This window comes from Carassius gibelio, chromosome B1 (assembly GCF_023724105.1).
Source record: "Carassius gibelio isolate Cgi1373 ecotype wild population from Czech Republic chromosome B1, carGib1.2-hapl.c, whole genome shotgun sequence".
Lineage (NCBI taxonomy): Eukaryota > Metazoa > Chordata > Actinopteri > Cypriniformes > Cyprinidae > Carassius > Carassius gibelio.
In genome coordinates this window covers 2,146,480-2,165,553 of record NC_068396.1, presented here as the reverse complement: position 1 = coordinate 2,165,553, position 19,074 = coordinate 2,146,480, and the positions used below count along the sequence as shown (strand labels likewise).

Sequence of the window (19,074 nt, the reverse complement as noted above, 5' to 3'; positions counted from 1 at the left end):
CCAATCTGCATGCGTGTCCCCGAGCAGCTCTTTCCAGGTCCCACCCTGTTTTTGGCCTCACAGTGATATTGACCTGTATCAGCTCTGCTGACCTTCTGGAACATCTGACACCAACATCAGAGAAGAACAGTCAAACGCACACATCATCATCATCATCTTCAGCTGGCTGAGAATAAACAACCACTTCAGGTCTGGACTCCTGAATCACTGAGACTGATTCTTGATTCAGTCAGTGAATTGAATCAGTATAGTAATCATGACTGGTTAATCAAATGACACATAACTATTAGTCACATGATTGTTCAGTGCTTCTATGATTATTATTTATTTGCCTTTCAACACACATTCCTCCTTTCAAATGTAGTGCATTCAGTGTTTATGAGTTCAGATTTTACTGTAAGGAAGAAACTACATAATGTTCATAAGTCAGAATAGGTGGCTCTGTGGCTCTTATTCATGCTCTTATGTTGTATTTTTTACTTCAATTCCATTTTTTAATAAAAAGAATTTAATTTTGAATTGAAGTTTAAAAACAGAGATATTTTCAGAAAATGCTTGATTTGCTTTTACATTAATATTTTGATGTGTGTGCTTATATATTCTATATTCAATAAACGGAAGTGAGCGCTCAGGACTTTACTCCACAGGATTATACTGTAAAACAGACACTAGCAGCTTCAAAAAAAAAGCCCCCAGGTGTGAATATAGGGTTAGTGTTGAGTCTTGGTGTAAATTAGATTAAACATTCATGTCGTGGATAGGGCTGCAACAAAATCAATACAGAATCAATTCTGAGATCTTCTGAATGTTTCACAATTCTCTTTGGAATTGATTCTGAGCTCAATTTTAACAGTAGATGGCGCTCTACAATAGTTTTCATCTGCACACTCAAATGCTCATGAAGAAAAATGCTGAAGAGTCACGTAATTTCACCTCGGCTCAGAATGTTTTTATTATTCCATTATTATTTTAGGTTCAAGTGTGTTTAAGGATTTTGAAACAGGCAAAATACAGCTGTTAAAAAGCATGCAACACCATCTCCTGTTCAAAACTAAGCTCAGAATCAAGCAGAGAAAGAATAAAGATGCATTTGGAAAATCTCAGAATCGCGATGCATCGATTTCTTTTCCCAGCCCTAATCATGAGTGTGTGTGTTCACACTCACCAGTACACCAGTCTTCTCGTCGATGGTGTATGTGGCGTTGGGCTGATGGATGGGCAGAGCGCGGTTGTCTTTGTACCAGGTGTAGACGGCGGCTGGGACGCTTTGATGGTCCCTACAGCGCAGCTGCACCAGAGAGCCCGTCAGAGCCGAGCTGGGCACATCACATGATGGTGTGTGTGGAGGCACTGAAACCACACCAAACACATCAGACACCAGCAGAACACACAGAGCGCCAGACAGCAGGACAGACGCGAGTTACCCAGCACTGTCAGCGTGACGTTGATCTCCCCCAGTGTGATGGTGTCCTTCGGAGTGCTGACCTCACAGCGGTAAGTGCCCGCGTCACTCCGAGTCACTTTTTTCAATGTCACAGTCGCACCATTGATCTCTGCACGGTCTTGAAGCGACTCTGAACAACACAGGACAGAACAATTCTGACCAATTATGAGTTGTTAAGCCCCTCCTGAAAAAGAACAATCTTGATGACACCATAGACCAATATCTATGAAAATTATAGAAAATTATAGAAAAGGTAGTTTTATTCGCTTAAATTCTGACTCTGGCAAAATATCGGTGCTGGTATTGCTAGATCTCAGTGCTGCGTTTGACACTGTCGATCATAGCATACTACTAGAGAGGCTGGAAAACTGGGTCGGGCTTTCTGGGATGGTACTCAAATGGTTCAGATCATACTTAGAAGGGAGAGAATATCATGTGAGTCTAGGAGAGCATAAGTCTAAATGGACGTCCATGACATGTGGAGTCCCACAAGGGTGAATTCTTGCACCGCTCTTGTTTAGCCTGTATATGCTTCCACTAAGTCAAATAATGAGAAAGAAGCAAATTGCCTATCACAGCTATGCTGATGATACCCAGATTTACCTAGCCTTATCTCCAAATGACTACAGCTCCACTGACTCCCTCTGCCAATGCATTGATGAAATTAATAGTTGGATGTGCCAGAACTTTCTTCAGTTAAACAAGGAAAAAACTGAAGTCATTGCATTTGGAAACAAAGATGAAGTGTTCAAGGTGAATGCATACCTTGACTCTAGGGGTCAAACAACTAAAAATCAAGTCAGGAATCTTGGTGTGATTCTGGAGACAGACCTTAGTTTCAGTAGTCATGTCAAAGCAGTAACTAAATCAGCATACTATCGTCTAAAAAAACATTGCAAGAATTAGATGTTTTGTTTCCAGTCAAGACTTGGAGAAACTTGTTCATGCCTTTATCACCAGCAGGGTGGACTATTGTAATGGGCTCCTCACTGGCCTTCCCAAAAAGACCATTAGACAGCTGCAGCTCATCCAGAACACTGCTGCCAGGATTCTGACTAGAACCAGAAAATCTGAGCATATCACACCAGTCCTCAGGTCCTTACACTGGCTCCCAGTTACATTTAGGATTGATTTAAAAGTACTTTTACTCGTATATAAGTCACTGCATGACCTAGGACCAAAATATATTTCAGATATGCTCACTGAATATAAACCTAACAGAGCACTCAGATCATTAGGATCGAGTCAGTTAGAAATACCAAGGGTTCACACAAAACAAGGGGAGTCCTCCTTTAGTTACTATGCTGCGCGCAGTTGGAATCAGCTTCCAGAAGAGATCAGATGTGCTAAAACACTAGTCACATTTAAATCTAGACTCAAAACTCATTTTTAGTTGTGCATTTATTGAATGAGCACTGTGCGATGTCCGAACTGATTACACTGTTTTTTTACATATTCACTGTATTTTATGTCAAATCATTTTATATTTCAAAAGACTTAAATTCATTTTAAATATGTATTTTTTAAAATCATTTTCAAAGTTTTTAAATTGCTTGTTTTATTTTTTAATTATTTTTCTTCATGATTATTTTACTTTATTTTATGTAAAGCACTTTGAATTACAATTGTGTACGAAATGTGCTATATAAATAAACTTGCCTTGCCTTGCATCTCTCAGTTATAACCTTTTTCACACAAATTAGTTTATTTTGACAATTCTGACATTTTTGCACAATTGAGTTTATATCTTACAAATCTAACTTTTTTGCGCAATTACGAGTTAATATATTGCAATTTTGACCTTTTTGCACAATTGAGTTTATATCTGCCAATTCTGACTTTTTTTGCACAATTTTCACTTTTTTCAGAAGAGCGAGATATAAACTTGCCATTGTGAGCTACAGTGTAAAGTCCAGTCCTAAGGGGTAAAAAGGACTATCTTCTTACAATTGCAAGTTTTTTATCATGCAATTCTGAGATGAAAAGTAGGAATTACCTTTTTTATTTTTTATTCAATAGCAGAAACTGGCTTTTATAGCATAATATTCTATTTACTCCACTACGTTTTATAAAACCATGTGGTTCCTCGTTATTCTAACTGTAGGAATCGTCACCTGCTCTGGGATGTGATAGCAGTGTCATATTGCTATATGGTTGCTAAGCAGTTAATAACTTTATTTCTTATTTGATAGGTCGTTACCTGTTATATAATATAAGCGTTGGTTACCTGTAAAATGGCTCTCAAAATAAACAAGGGCCACATGCTTGTCGATCTTCTTCCACTCGATGCGAGGATTCTTATCGTTTTCTGTACTGAACTCACAGGAGAGCACAGCATCTGTGGAGAACAGCAGATGTGATGAAGTTACAGCACATCATCTGACGGATGTCTCCATGATGATGCAAACACACACACACACACACACACTCACCTGAGAACTCACGCACTTCCACTCCAGGACTGCGGCTGGTGACAGTGACAGGGACGACGGTCGCACCTGAAACAGACAAGACAAGAAGCTCAGTCTTTGCCAGGTTGAGCTGTAGGTGATGTTCTTTCATCCATGCCGAGATTGCAGCCTGAGATCCGTGCAGCTACTGTTGGATCACCTGGTTGAATTAAAGATAAAGCTGTGTGTCATTAGCATAGTAATGGTATGAGAATCCATGTGCATGTATGATTGGAACCAGTGATGTCGTGTATATGGAGAAGACGAGGGGTCCTAGAACCGATCCCTGAGGAACCCCAGTGACCAGCTGATGTGCTTTGGATACTTCCCCTCCCCAAGCCACCCTGAAATACCTATCAGTAAAATAGGATTCAAACCAGCGAAGTGGAATTCCCAGTAAGAACCGATGATTTGGAATCAGCTTTCGCAATCCGCAGTGTTTCAATGACTGACAGTACCACAGTCTCAGTCGAATGGCGCTCCTGAAACCTGACGGGATTGAAACATACATGGTTACTAACTGAAGAGTGAAACTCTCACTGTAGTGAACAACGCACAGCACTCTGGTGGCTCAACGATTGTGTTTGCAGACTCCCAGTGGGATGAACAAGCACAATATGGGTTTCTAAACATAACAGATATAATTCTGTAGAGAGCAGAAACAAAGGTGCAGCTTCTGTTTGCGTGTGCGTTTGCGGCTAAAGTTGGATTCTGATTTTCTTACAGGAAAAGGAAGCAGGTGTGTCCCTTCCTGAAAAACATGACAGTCATTGTTGGCCTTCCTGTTTTGGCTCACGCATCGTTAGATTAAAACAGCAATAATGAAGAACACAAGCCATAGAGATCAAGTTCACGACACGAGTGACCAAACTAAAGTAGTTTTCCAGACCAGATGTGTGTTGCGATGACTTTTAAAAGATGAGGTGCCCAGCTTCCTCTTCTTTCTCATTCATATGAATCACTTTCAGATTGTCTAGATTAATTAGTGAGTAATTCCTTGTTAAATTTCCAGTTACTGATAATGACGTGCGTGGAAACTGAGCATCCAAAACACTTCTTAGAATTGTGTTTTCCTGACAGACAAAATCATTAAAACAGGACTGTTGCTGATTACAGTGCTCCATTTGTCATTGTTTTATTGTTTAAAGGAAGCACCAATCAAAACACGAGACGGATCACAATGAAACAGGGATCTAGAGATCATTTATGTGTCCTGATGCTTTTAGTCTCAAGAAATCACAAAAACCCTGAACTGAACAAAACACACAAAACCTCACAAACCACATCATTTATTAACGAAAATGCTGTATCTTGTATTCTTTATATCTGTATGTTAGATTTCCATGAATAGTACTTTAAAGTGCATTTACATGGATATTTTAAGAACTTCATAGTAGTGAAAACTCATGGATGTTCAATGCTACTTTTTATGCACTAGTATTTAAGTTTTTATTTAAATTTTAAGAATTACAATTATTTATTTCACTATATATTATGTATAATATATATATATATATATATATATATATATATATATATATATAAATTAAATATTTCACTTAGCTTTTTTTTCTTATCTAGTACTTAAACTTATTTTATTTAATTCCAAGGCAACATTTGTAATTTTTTTATTTACTATTTATATTTTATTTCAACTAAATTAAACCTGATTTTAACAGCTTAACAGTTTGTATATCATATTATATTAACAGAAGTGATATTATATTTTTAGCTTTCATTTTAATTTTAGTTTAAATGAAGGACTTTTTGTGTTTTTAAATATTTCATTTAGCTTTAATGTATTTTTATTTAACCTTAGTACTTTTTTTTTTTAGTACTTGAACTTGTTTTATTTAATTCCAAAGCAACATTTGTAATTTTTCAAAATGTAATATTTTAATTAAATGACATCTGTTTCTTAGTGTACATTAACAGGTGTGTCTGAAAGGCTTCTGTCAGCACACGAGTGTTTTACTGCTCATGTCTCTGTTCAAACATCCATCCATCACACAGAAGGAATGCTGATGTTCCTTCACATCTGTATTATTCCAGTTGTGGAGTATGAAACAGGACGGGATATTCTCATCTTATCAAACCTCAAAAGCTGCTAGCGTCTCCTTTTGTGTGTCACTGAAGAAACAAAGTCATGCGGGTTGGAAGGATGTGAGTGAGAGTAAATAATGGCAGGGTCTGATTTCTAGCTGCATCTTATCGGCGAGCTCGACCTTGTACCTGACGTCTTATCACCTCTCCCTCGGTGTCTGTTTCAGGAGGGATGGAGAGACGCATTGTGTGCTGACGGGAATCAACCACGCACATGAAAACACTGTGTCCAGTCTGATAAGACGAGCTGACCGCACACACACACACATACACACACACACAGCTGAGTCAGCACATAAACACACTCGCTCGTTGATTCAGACTCATACAGATACACCGGCTGAATCATATTTCATCATGATAAACTACAACCACAACAAATAAACTGCATAAAGAAAATGGAACAATGGATCAGTTTTTATTAATTATAATAAATATAATCTGTAATTACTGCAGCATATCAAGACTTACTGTAATATAGCCTTTCATTTTAAAATTAAAATAAATAATGATATATTTTATATTATGCATTACGTAATAAATATTATGTCTAGAAATAATAATAAATATTAATCTTTTCTCATTTGTAGTACAGTTAGCCATACAGTAAGACTTCAATGCTAGAATTTTTGCATAAATTATATATTATGCAAGAACACAATTTATTTCTTGTACAGTCTTTCTTTCCAGAAAAAAAAAAAACATTATTATTGCTTAAAATAAAATAAACATTAGCTGAAACGAAATAAAACACAGAATACTTTTTTTTGCAAAGATGTTGCTCTAAATTAATAAAACTGAATTAAAAAAAATAGCATATTATTAAAATTAAAATCCAAAAGAAAATAAAACTAAAACCAAACTATAAAGCTAATTAAAAATATTAATTAAAAAAAAGTTTATTTCTTGTCATTTTGGGGTGAAATACAAGGCAAGTATGTTCTTTAATTGGTTAAAATAAAGTGTTAATAAATAAATAGAGATTTAATAAAGCTCATTCTGATTCCAAATTAAAGAGATAGATTTACAAAAACTACAACCACTCTGATTTAAATGTTGTATGAATGTCTGAAAAAATAGTGTTGAGTGTTTGTGGAGCACAAGAGACCCTGACAGAACAAAGACCCTCTGTGTGTGTGTGTGTGTGTGTGTGTGTGTGTGTGTGTGGGACCCTGCCTGAAACAGCTGGTACAGACAACCTCATCCAAAACACACACACACACACACAGAGAGAGAGAGAGAGAGAGAGAGAGAGAGAGAGAGAGAGAGAGTTAGAGTGAAACGCAGTGTCAAACTCAGCCAGAATCAACAGATGCAGAAGCAGAGACACGCTGCACATCTGAAGCATCACACACACACACATTCCTCACAAACACCAGCATCTGCCTCCTGGATACACAACAAACACCACAGCATCTATTGTGTCTGCACTTCTGAACGCTTGACCCATGGAGAGAGAGAGAGAGGAAGAGAGAGAGAGAGAGAGAGAGAGAGAGAGAGAGAGAGCTGTAGAAACAGATAAGTTGACCAATATTTCTCAGTTTAATTTGGTTGAACTTGATCTTCCAAAATAACTAAAACTGTCAATGAAACAAAAATGAAGAAAAACTACATAGACATAAAATAAAAAATAAAATATACTGAAATTACATAAAAAATATTAAAATAGAATGTCTAAATATTTCAGAGATCTACAGGCTTCCCAAAACTCATAGAAGGAAAAAAAAACTATTCATTAAAGAAAAATCCATGATACATATTTTACATTTTTATGAATTATCAAATAGAAAATTTCAAAGCATTGGAAGGAAGGAATTGTTATTAATATTTTATTAGGTTTTCCATTAGTTTTTGGAACCTTCAATGTAACTAAACGTAGAAAAACTAAGATGAATAAAATATTAAAAAAAACTGACAAAAAAAAACGGTTATACAAAAACGGTAGGCCTATTTAGTTTGATCCTAATACAGATATTGATTTGCACGGATGAACAGATGATTTATGTAGTATTTAACTGCAGAAAGTACTGAGAGCATCTCATCTCAGTCTCTAAAGGAGATCATGAGACTTTAAGAAGATCAGATGAACAAAACACTTACTCTGAATTAAAACCAGCAAAGCCACGGACACAAACATCTCATCCACAAACCGAGGAACTGTCCAGAAGAACCAATCCGCGAAAGAAGCTCAAATACACGCGTCTGACAGAATCTGAGCCGGGTCTGTGTGTGTGTGTGTGTGTGTGGGCGGGAACAGCACAAACACACACACACACACACACATTCCCATTTCACCAACACAATAGAGCAGATATAGTAACTCTAATATAAAGACGCCTGTTCAAAGTAGTGCGAATTAAATATGTCATTCAACTTTTACGCCATAGAAAGTCATTATCAAAAATATAGTTCCGGCGCTGAACTCTGATTGGTTGAGCCTAGCTTTGCTCTCACGCACCTGTGACCGCGCTTCAGTGTATTAATGCGCCACGTTGCTTGGCAACTTGACTAACTGTATTAACTGTATCACCTGGCGGAAGAAAATGTGTTGATGTTAGGTCATTTATAATTGAATCATAAGCGAATCTAAATTCTTGAATAGATGATGCATGTCTGAAGCCGTTCTGTAGCAAAGCGCTACGTTGCCTTGCAAACATAAACAGCGTAGAGTTTTAGTTAAACACGATACGCCATTGACACACGTTACATTTTTATACATTCTTTAAAAACATATATTATAATGTAGGCTACATTTTTAAAAATGTGACTTACCTCATATTTCACTTTTTTCCTCAAAATTCGTAGTAAACTCAGAAAGAAAAAATCTCGGAATTGCAAAAAAAATAAAAATAAATAATAATAATAATAAATCTCAGCCTTGCAATTCTCAGAATTATGCATTTATATCGCATTTCTGTCTGTTTCTTTAAATTGTGAGTTTGTATCTTGCAATTCTGAGAAAAAAGTCAGAATCCTGAATTGACAAATCACATAACCTATTGCAATTCTCAGAAAAATAAAAAAAAAATGGTCTTATAGCAACACTGATGAGAAGAGATGAGATGAGATGATTGGTCAGTCAATCCCAGAAACATCAGCTGTACACACATCATGAATATGAAGATGATCCAAAGTGCTAACCAGAGTAAATGAATGTGAGATCTGCTGCAAATATAGATATAGAGAGGAATACAACTGTAAAGTTTGCTGTTTGTAAAATAAAAAAAAAACTCTTTAAAGATTGAGATCTACAGACACAAATAGACAAAGTACAGTAAACCAAACCAATGTATTTTGGATGTTTTCTTTCCTCTAGACTGAAAGAAGAGACATGATAAGTAAAGAATACGTAAAACACAGATAAAGCACAATAAAATAAATCAGTGCATGTGGTGTCTTGATATCTACAGATGCAAACAGATTATGTGTAATAAAATAAACATTACATGCAGATTTTTTCCTGTTATCTCTCACACGCAAACACACACACACACTCAAACACACACACAGACACTCACTTACACACACACACACACACACACACCCTCAAACAAACACACTCACACTCACACACACACACACACACACACACACACACACACACTCACACACACACACACACACACTCACACACACACACACACACTCAAACACACACACACACACACACACACACACTCACACGCAAACACACACACACTCAATCACACACACAAGACACTCACTCACACACACACTCTCTGTCTCACACACACACTCACTCACTCACACAAACACACTCAGCACACACACACACACACTCAAACACACACACAGACACTCACTCACACATACTCACACACAAACACACACACACACTCAAACACACACATACACAATCACACACACAGATACTCACTCACACACACAATCTCTGTCTCTCACACACACACACTCACTCACACAAACACACTCAGCACACACACACACACACACACACTCAAACACACACAAACACATACACACACAAACACATACACACCCACAGTCAAACACATACACACACACACTCAAACACATACACACACACACACACACATACACACACACACACACACACACACACACACACACCTGTCTGCATGCGACAGACGCAGCAGCTGCTATAATCCTGACACAGTCTCACTCACGTTTACAACACTGTCTTTGTCTTCAGCCTGACAAAGTGCTGACTGCTTATTTAACACACACTCACACACATCAAACTTTCCCACACACACACACACACACACTCCGAATCCTCCGAGGGTTTAAACGCAGCAGATGCAGAGATGGATCCACATGCTCTGGCTGTTGCACAAATGTGATTAAACCAGAACGCAAACACTTCTAACAATGCACACACAACATGATGTGCTCCAGCAGTCAGAAAGAGACCGACAGACGTCTCTGAAAACACATTTACAGTCCGGCAAGACAATAATACAGTCACATCCTTACTAAAGCACTAAAGCACAACACACAAGACAAGGAATCCTTCTCTGCTCTTCTTGTGTTTGCATGAATTGTGTAATAGTGTGAGCTGAAGATACGGTGAGGTTGAGGGGCAGCGAGAGCCACTGACCCCTGCGCTGGACACACACTCGCTCTCACTACCTCATTCTGAGACACCAGACCTGTGCTGACCACTAGAGGACCTCCACTCACCGTCACATGATCTCCACACCACAGCACCGCTGAAGAGAGAGAGAGAGTGTGTGTGTGTGAGAGAGAGATGGGGTTTGTTCAGGTGTAAACAGGAGGAAAATGAAAAAGCAGCACAAAGTCAGAACAGGATGCTGTCATTATACAGGTGTGTGTAACACTCAAAACAGTCTCACACACACACACGTTTGTTTTTGTGTAAAGTGTGTTCATCCCATAGGTGTAATGGTTTTTATTCTGTAGAAACTATATATTCTATGTCCCTTCACCAACCCTACACCTAACCCTAACCCTCACAGGAAACTTTGTGCATTTTTACTTTCTCAAAAAAACTCATTCTGTATGATTTATAAGTGTTTTGAAAAATGGGGACATGGGTTATGTGCTCATAAGAACCCTCTCCTTGTAATACCTGTGTCATACACATGTCATTATACACACACACACACACACACACACACACTCACACAAACACACATACACACACACTCACACACACACACACACACACACACACACACACACACACACACACACACACACACACACACACACACGCACAGGAGGATTGGGCTGTAGTTCAACAGAAGAAGAGTGTTTTCATCTACTGAAATATTCTCATTCTCTTACTGTGAATGAGTGGTTATTAAAAAAAAAACTTTCTTAATCTTTTATTTTCTTCAAAATATAAATTTTTCTGCATCCAATCAATTCCTCAACAAAATCAAGTTTAGTTGTCTGCCATCTGAACAGCAAGAACAATCTAATCAAACTTTGACTCGTATGAGGATCTAGATTAATTTCCTTTTCTGAAGTTGGCAATCCTAGCTCCAGAAACACACCTTACATCGATCATAACATCAGATATTGTGACATTATACAGACTGTACAATCACTTGTGTGTTTATTATGATCCTCCACGGGGCTGAAAAATCTGACACAAAAATATCCTCCACAACATAAACAGTTAAACATAAAGTAAAGAGGAAAAAGAGCTAAATAAATCTGCTAGCTTCCGGCTGCAGAGATAAAATCATCCGTGTGATGTGACTGAGAGCGTTTAGCGTTCCACTTTGAGTTTAACAAGCGCTAAAAGACTTCATCACCATCTAAAGCCTGTTTCATTTCATCTACAGTCTATTATTGTGTATTCATTATGATAGATGTACACTCTCCTGTTGGAAAAGGGCTTTCTCGTCTAATTTAGTCTTTTTGTGAATCAGATTCTCCAGTCAAATATAAACAGATTAAAAGAAGCTCATAATTTACTAAACTTAAACTTATTAAAATATCAAACAGGGGAACATTTAAAAACATCAGATATTGCATTGCATGTTTAAATAAATCATATATATTTTCCAAAAATGTTTTTTCTCTTGCATCACTGCAGTCAATAAAAATGAATAATAAAACAAAATACACAAACCTTAAATAAGTAATTTATCTAACATAATATAAAGATTCAATATGTAAAATACATCTTTATTTTTCATTAATTAAATTAAAATATAAATAGGTAGGTTAATGCTGTCAAACAATTAAATCGCATCCCAAAAAAAAAATATATATATATATATTTGTTTATATAATATTGTATGTACTGTGTATATGTATTTATGTAGATATAAAACACACATATACATGAATATATCTAAGATTGCTTTACATTTAAATATTTTAAATATATGATATAAATTATATGAATATAAATAAATCCTACATGTAAATATTTTCCATATATATGCTGTGTGTGTGTGTGTGTGTGTGTACACATAATAGTACACACACCTATATTATATAAACAAAACAAAACCACATCCAAAAAGTTATTTTGCATATATATATATATATATATTCACATTAAAAAGCCAGAATAGTTCTCCCATGACATTTCTATTTCAATGGAAGCTTTCTATTTACGAGTGTGTGCTGTATTTATAGTTGTTTGTAGGGGACAAGGTGTTTTCTGCAGGGACTGTCCCGCTGAGGTCTGGTGCTTCACCGATGTACAAACCGAGGGTCTTACTTTATGAATCACATCTCTGAGAACTCAAACCTGCAGCTTTCAGATTACTAGAAGAGCTCTCGAACCACTAACCCACCAGCGGCACAAGTATTAAACTCGTGGCTGAAATATCATTTAAATGCACGTGTGTTCGGTGAAGCGTGAATATCATGCAACTGTTCATTGAGGGGGAAAACAAAGAGGAAAGTGATCTCATGCATTGCTATAAAAACACACACATCCAGCAAACGAAAGTGAATTCAAAGGACAATTGGTTGAAGGTTCCTTTTATTTGCTTTGACTTCAGGGTTACGACAGTAGACCGCTCCTCCGTAGGTTTGGTCACCAGCGCAGGTATAATGCTAACAGCATAGGTGTTCAGGAGCACAAACCCCTATCACGATTAGCATTAAACCCGAACTGGGACGCTTTAGAGCCGCGCTCACATCCAGATCTGGACCTGTGGAGAACAACAACAAAAGTCAATGCTTTTGGGATTGATGCATCTGACTTCATAAGCTGAGAAATCTCGTCAGGAGTGTTTGCATCCTCTCAATCCTGTTCAGAAGGGTGATCGTTAAATGCTAGCAAGAGTTTTTAACTGCTTTCTGAAGTTCTCTAGTTGATTTAGACATTAAACCCTAAAGAGCAGGAAGGAAATGTGAAGCCACAGCAGCAGAAGAAGAAGAAGAAGCAGAAGCGTGTGGTTTTCTTCAGAGCTGTGAAACACATCTACCTTTCTGACTTCCTTCCTCGCTGTCGAAGTGTATTCCTGCGAGTCCTCCGGAGCGAGTTCTGCTGCTTCTAGTCAAAAGACCGTGTGTTTTTGAGATATTCCCATCACGACTTGCTGTCTGACGTCTGACGTCTCTCTCTCTCAACAGAGAACATGTACTGTATATATATTAGTAGGTGAGTCATAAAAAAATCCCCACGAACGGAAAGTCTCTGGTAAAAACCGCCCTATGCAAATTGTTTATAGGGGATTGAAATCAATAATTCACTATTATAAAATATCTAGGAAATCAAAAGTGTTACTGGGAAGTTGCTGCCTCTTTATAAATATTAGTACAAATACGATTAGGGATTTTCCTTCACAAGCTACACATTAATATATAAGCTATAAATAAAAACAGCATTGACATTCAATATGATGATAGGTGGCAATCAATCATGTGTTATTATTAATAACATGAAAGACACAGCTTAGTGTTTGTTTTGTACATGATTGATTTTTGTGTACTGTTCTTTACTTGATCAATAATCATCAATAATGCTGGGATTAATTCAGTTGGCATGAGTCAATCAGGGATTGAAAACGTTATTCAATAAATGACTGTCTCACGCAGCTTTTCTCATCTTAACCTCAGATGACCTGTTTTACAATCCAAACTAACTGGGTTAAACGGTCTATTCCCCTGAAAATTATAATTAATTCATTTAGGAAATCATCATATTATTCTGATTTCTGAAGATCATGTGACACTGAAGACTGGAGGAATGATGTTGAAAATACTGCAGCACGTCACAGAAATAAATTATATTTTAATAGAGATTCACATAAAAAACAGATATCTTAAATTATAATAATATTTCATACTTTATACTATATTTTTGATCAAATAAAAGCTGCCTTGGTGAACAGCATGTTATTAAATATGTTAAAAGGGGTGTACTCTAATATATGAGTAGGTTTGCAAATTATGAGTTTTCAAGTAACTTTGTCCAAAGAAATTTAAGTTTAATGTGCCTATAAGATGTACACACAAACACACACACACACACACGTGGATATAAGTGTCAAAACATATAAACGAAAGGATTGAAGCTCTTCATGTTGAAAAAGTGAAAGTTTCATCAAACCACTGAGAACTTGATGAAGAATTGGCTGTTTTCTGAAGTCATCTGCTGTAATGCACAAAACAGCCGTAAACACACATTCGATTCGAACTCAAGAGTCATTTTATACTAAACTAAAGCTGAACTCACTTAATTCTATTCATCAATTCAGAATTTGATATGGAAGCACATTTTATTTTATCAATCACTTCTGTTCATATTAGTATCCTTTGTTTAGTATTTAAAACAAGTTTGACTCTCAAACTGTAAACAACACAAAAAACAGTAATCTTGCTAAATGTTATTACAATATAAAACAATAGTTTCTATTTTAATATCCTTTCAAATATAATTTATTTGTGTGATGCAAAGCTGAATTTCCATCATCGTTTCTTCAGTAGTGTCACATGATCTTCAGAATCATTCTAATAAATCTAAAGATTTATCATTAGAATCATCAAATTACCAAATATCTTTTTGGAAACTGTGATACAATTTTTTAGAATTCTTTGAAGAATAGAAAGTTAAAAAAGAACAGCATTTATTATTTAAATCTTTTCTAACAATATAAATCTTTGCTATCACTTCTTTTCAATTTAACACATTAATTACTTTTCAACTGCTCGTTAATGCAAATATCTAATCAACCAATCACATGGCAGGGACCAACAGAACGAAGTACTAAATAATAATTGTTAGTATATTTAGTACAAAATTAGTGCACGGAAATAGGGCACTTTAAATACATTATGGAAGTGGACTTTTTTAAAAACTGGGATTAGGCAAGTTTCATATTCAGTTTAATCCATTGTTTTAAAATGAACATTTTCACAATTAAATAAAACTAATTGAATTTGTTCAAAAACAGATCTGCTTTAATTCTTCATGGCGTAGCTACAAGGTGCTGGAAACGTTCCTCACAGATTTCAGTTTTAACTTGGGATAACATATATGTGACTAATGAAATGTAAGTACTGTAATGAGTGTCACTGATCATCTGATTCTTTGTTCAGATGTTCTTCTTCCATATGGATCATCTCGGATGTTGCTGGAGAACATCTTGATCTTAAGGTTTTGTTCGTGTCGCTCCAGTGACGTTGAAAGACACCAAATACAGACACATTCTCACATTCATGTAAATATAATTTAAAAAAAACACCTCAGCTGATAACCGCATGGTTGTATCTCTCTATTAGTGTTATCGGATCTTAGTGCTGTGTTCGACATTATTGACCACAACGTTCTCTTGAATAGACTAGAAAGTTTTGCTGGCATTAGTGGAAGTGCATTAGCATGGTTCAAATCATACTTATCTGACCGCTATCAGTTTGTAGCAGTGAATGAAGATGTATCATATCGATCACAAGTGCAGTATGGAGTGCCTCAAGGCTCAGTACTAGGGCCGTCACTTTTCATGATTTACATGTTTCCCTTGGGAGATATCATCAGTAAAACACGGGGTTAGCTTTCACTGTTGTGCCGATGAGCTCAATGTTTCTTCATGGTCACATAAATTCCATTTGTTATGAATAATGCTATTCGTTAACAAGTACATACAGCAGCTTAAACGATATTTGGATAATGTTGGACACTTACTACACACTTAAGTGTATAAATGTCATTCACTAGACATAAAAGGTTGTTAAGGTCACACCTCTAATAAGTAATGCATTTACTTAATAAAACGCATGGATGCAAATGATAAGTTATTGATGATTTAATTAAAACTAGTTGCAGACATAATTTTGATATGTTCTGATGATAGAATGTCGATAATTACATCAACTTCATATTGTGTGTAATGTAATCTCAAATCTCTGCATTATTGGTGACAGTAATGAAGATGAAGCTGTGTTCCTTGGTGGTTCACAGAATGTAAGTCAATGGGAAACATCACTTTGAGAGTTGGAAAAACATTAACAGGCAACGCAAAATCAACACCCATGGCACCCGACGTCATATACTGAGGTATTATGAAGCGAAATAATCAGTTTGTGCAAGAACTGAACAATTTATGATATTATTATCTGTAATCCAGAGTGATTTCTGGTTTGCGAACAAAAACCTGTTTTTTTTAAGTGAATCAGTTCACAAGATCAGACTGAATCTTCTAACTCAGTTCTTGGCTTTAGCAGCACAGATCTACAAGTTATTTAATCAAAACTCACTTTCAGATGCCTGACAGTCACTGCGACTGGAAATGAGCTGAAATAGTTGCGTATCTGATCCTGTGATGAATGAACTGATTCAATGCTTCAATTCCTTCAACAGTTCGACTCGGACCAAAGAAAGATGAGTTTTTATGGTTTCTCAGTGTTAAAGGTGAGTTGATAAAAGCTAGTTTATTCACTTTATATGCTTTAGACATGTAAAACATCTACGTTTCACATCATTATTGGGTGCTTTAATAATATAATTATCAGTGATATCGTTGACTTGATTGATCTTAACTTAACTGAGTTGGATGATGACTTCACTGAATCAATGATGAGCTGACCTTAATTAAAATTGAGTGTTTACTGTTGTCCTTTTGTATTATTACACACTATTTTTCCTATTTAAAACTGTAAAGCTGCTTTGACACATTCCGTATTTTAAAAAGCGCTTTATAAATAAAAGTGACTTGACTTATAATTGTGTATACATTACATAATTGAGTGATTATGAAAACGAACTATTGAATTGAACCAGTTCATTGAAACAAACTGTCTGAAAGAATCAGTTTACGGAAAATAATCAGATTACAGATTTTTAGTTTCTTGCAAAGACCAATCATTTCGCTCCATAAGACCTCAATATATCATCAGGGGTCTTGAGTATTAATTTTGTGTTGCCTGATATGCTTTTTTTGACTCTGAAAGTGCCAGTAGCCATTGACTTGCATTTCATGAATCACAAAGGAGCAATGATTTCAGCTAAAATCTTAGCTTTCAGCTATCTTTTTACTGAAGGAAAAAAAACATCTTTGATGGCCTGAAGTTGAGCAAATAAACAGCTTATTTAATTTTTGGGGGGTGAATTCTTACTTTAAGCATAATTTAATTAGAAGTTGTCATCAGTTTTGGGAAAAGTTATTTTTAAAATTAATAAATTGAATATTGCATTACTTCCTTATTGTGTTACTTAGTTACTTTTTTACGTAAAGTAATGCATTACGATACTTATGCGTTACTTTTCAAATCTGGGCAGGGCTTCCTTGTTATTTTTAATATAAAAAAAATATTATGGCTAATAAGGGCTTATAGGGCATTAGGAAAAGTAAATTCATGTCTCTACAACAAAACACAGAAGAAGAAAGTTCAATGCTCTTCAGCAATAAAAAAAAGAAGGTAAAGTTAGTTAATCCAGAGTAATTTTTGCTTATTATTATGATTAAATTGGATCATCGAAGCTCCGCAGGAAAGACACTGATTAATAAAATGGGATTAAATGCATAAATTATGTTCTGATTATTTAACATATTTAATTATTGCAGGTTTGCGTCATATTCTGAGTTGCATTTCAACGTTTTTATTCATTTTGAGGAACACAGAATCAATTTTTTTGTGAGTGAGATGAATTAATGCATGTTTACATTTAATCTAGAACTAAAGTAACATCCCTGAACACCGGCACAGGACAGTTTACAATCAATAAATGAGAAAAAAGTACATATTTGAAACCGTACTTTAGTAGTTACTTGAAAAAAGTAATCTGATTACGTCACTCTCACCCTTACTTAAAAAGATTGATGCAAACAGTTGCATTTTTTTTACTTGTTAGACCGTGTGTTTGCAAAGTGTGCATGCTCTTTTAAGTAACATAATTAGTTACTTTTTTAGAGAGAAATACAATATTGTAATTTATTTCTTTTAAAAGTATCTTTTACTGTCACACTCGCTTTAATGCTTCGAGCCGAGTGCAGTGACCTACAAACGTAAGTGTGACTAAAGTGTGCCTCTCTGGTGAGGAGACAGTTAAGATCGATGGGGAAATGAGTCGTTTATTGCGGCTGAGAGACGATGAGCGAGAGGGAGAAGGAGGGGACGTTTGGAGGAACAGGGGACGCCCCTAAGCTGGAAATTCACAGCCTACACTGCTCGAATATGATTGATGTGGTCAGAATAAAACTTCCAATACGCAGGATCCTTCCCAAGCGCGATCACAGGTCAGCGTGGAGGGCGAGCGCTGTGTAAGGATGACGACTGGAAGAAACTAAATAAGGACGCTTCGTAGATAGAGAAACACTTCGCTGGTAAACACTATTCTGAGTGTTAGAGGAAAGCATGCACATTTGGTGAGTAATTCTTCAGCCCCATCCAGATGTTCAACCATGATAAATAAACCATTATGTCACTTCCCTTTTCAAAGCAGAGCAAAAAAACCACATAACAGAGAGATTAACGAAGAGCTTTCATTCATATAGAGACGGAGAGATGAGATCAGAGACAGGTGGACGAGAGATGCTCGATCAGTAATAACAGAAAGGTCAGGTAAGTGTGTGTTTGTGCGAGTGGGTCGTGGTACTTCCCAAGGTTTCTAGTACTTACTGTAGTTCACCATTAGGGAAA

The 19,074-nt window shown here is 36.2% G+C and overlaps 1 pseudogene; it reads right to left on the bottom strand.

Moving 5' to 3' along the window:
• Nucleotides 1-8,253, bottom strand: part of LOC127949274 (junctional adhesion molecule 2A-like) — a 14,265-nt pseudogene extending 6,012 nt beyond the window's left edge.
• Between the last annotated feature and the right edge of the window lie 10,821 nt (nt 8,254-19,074).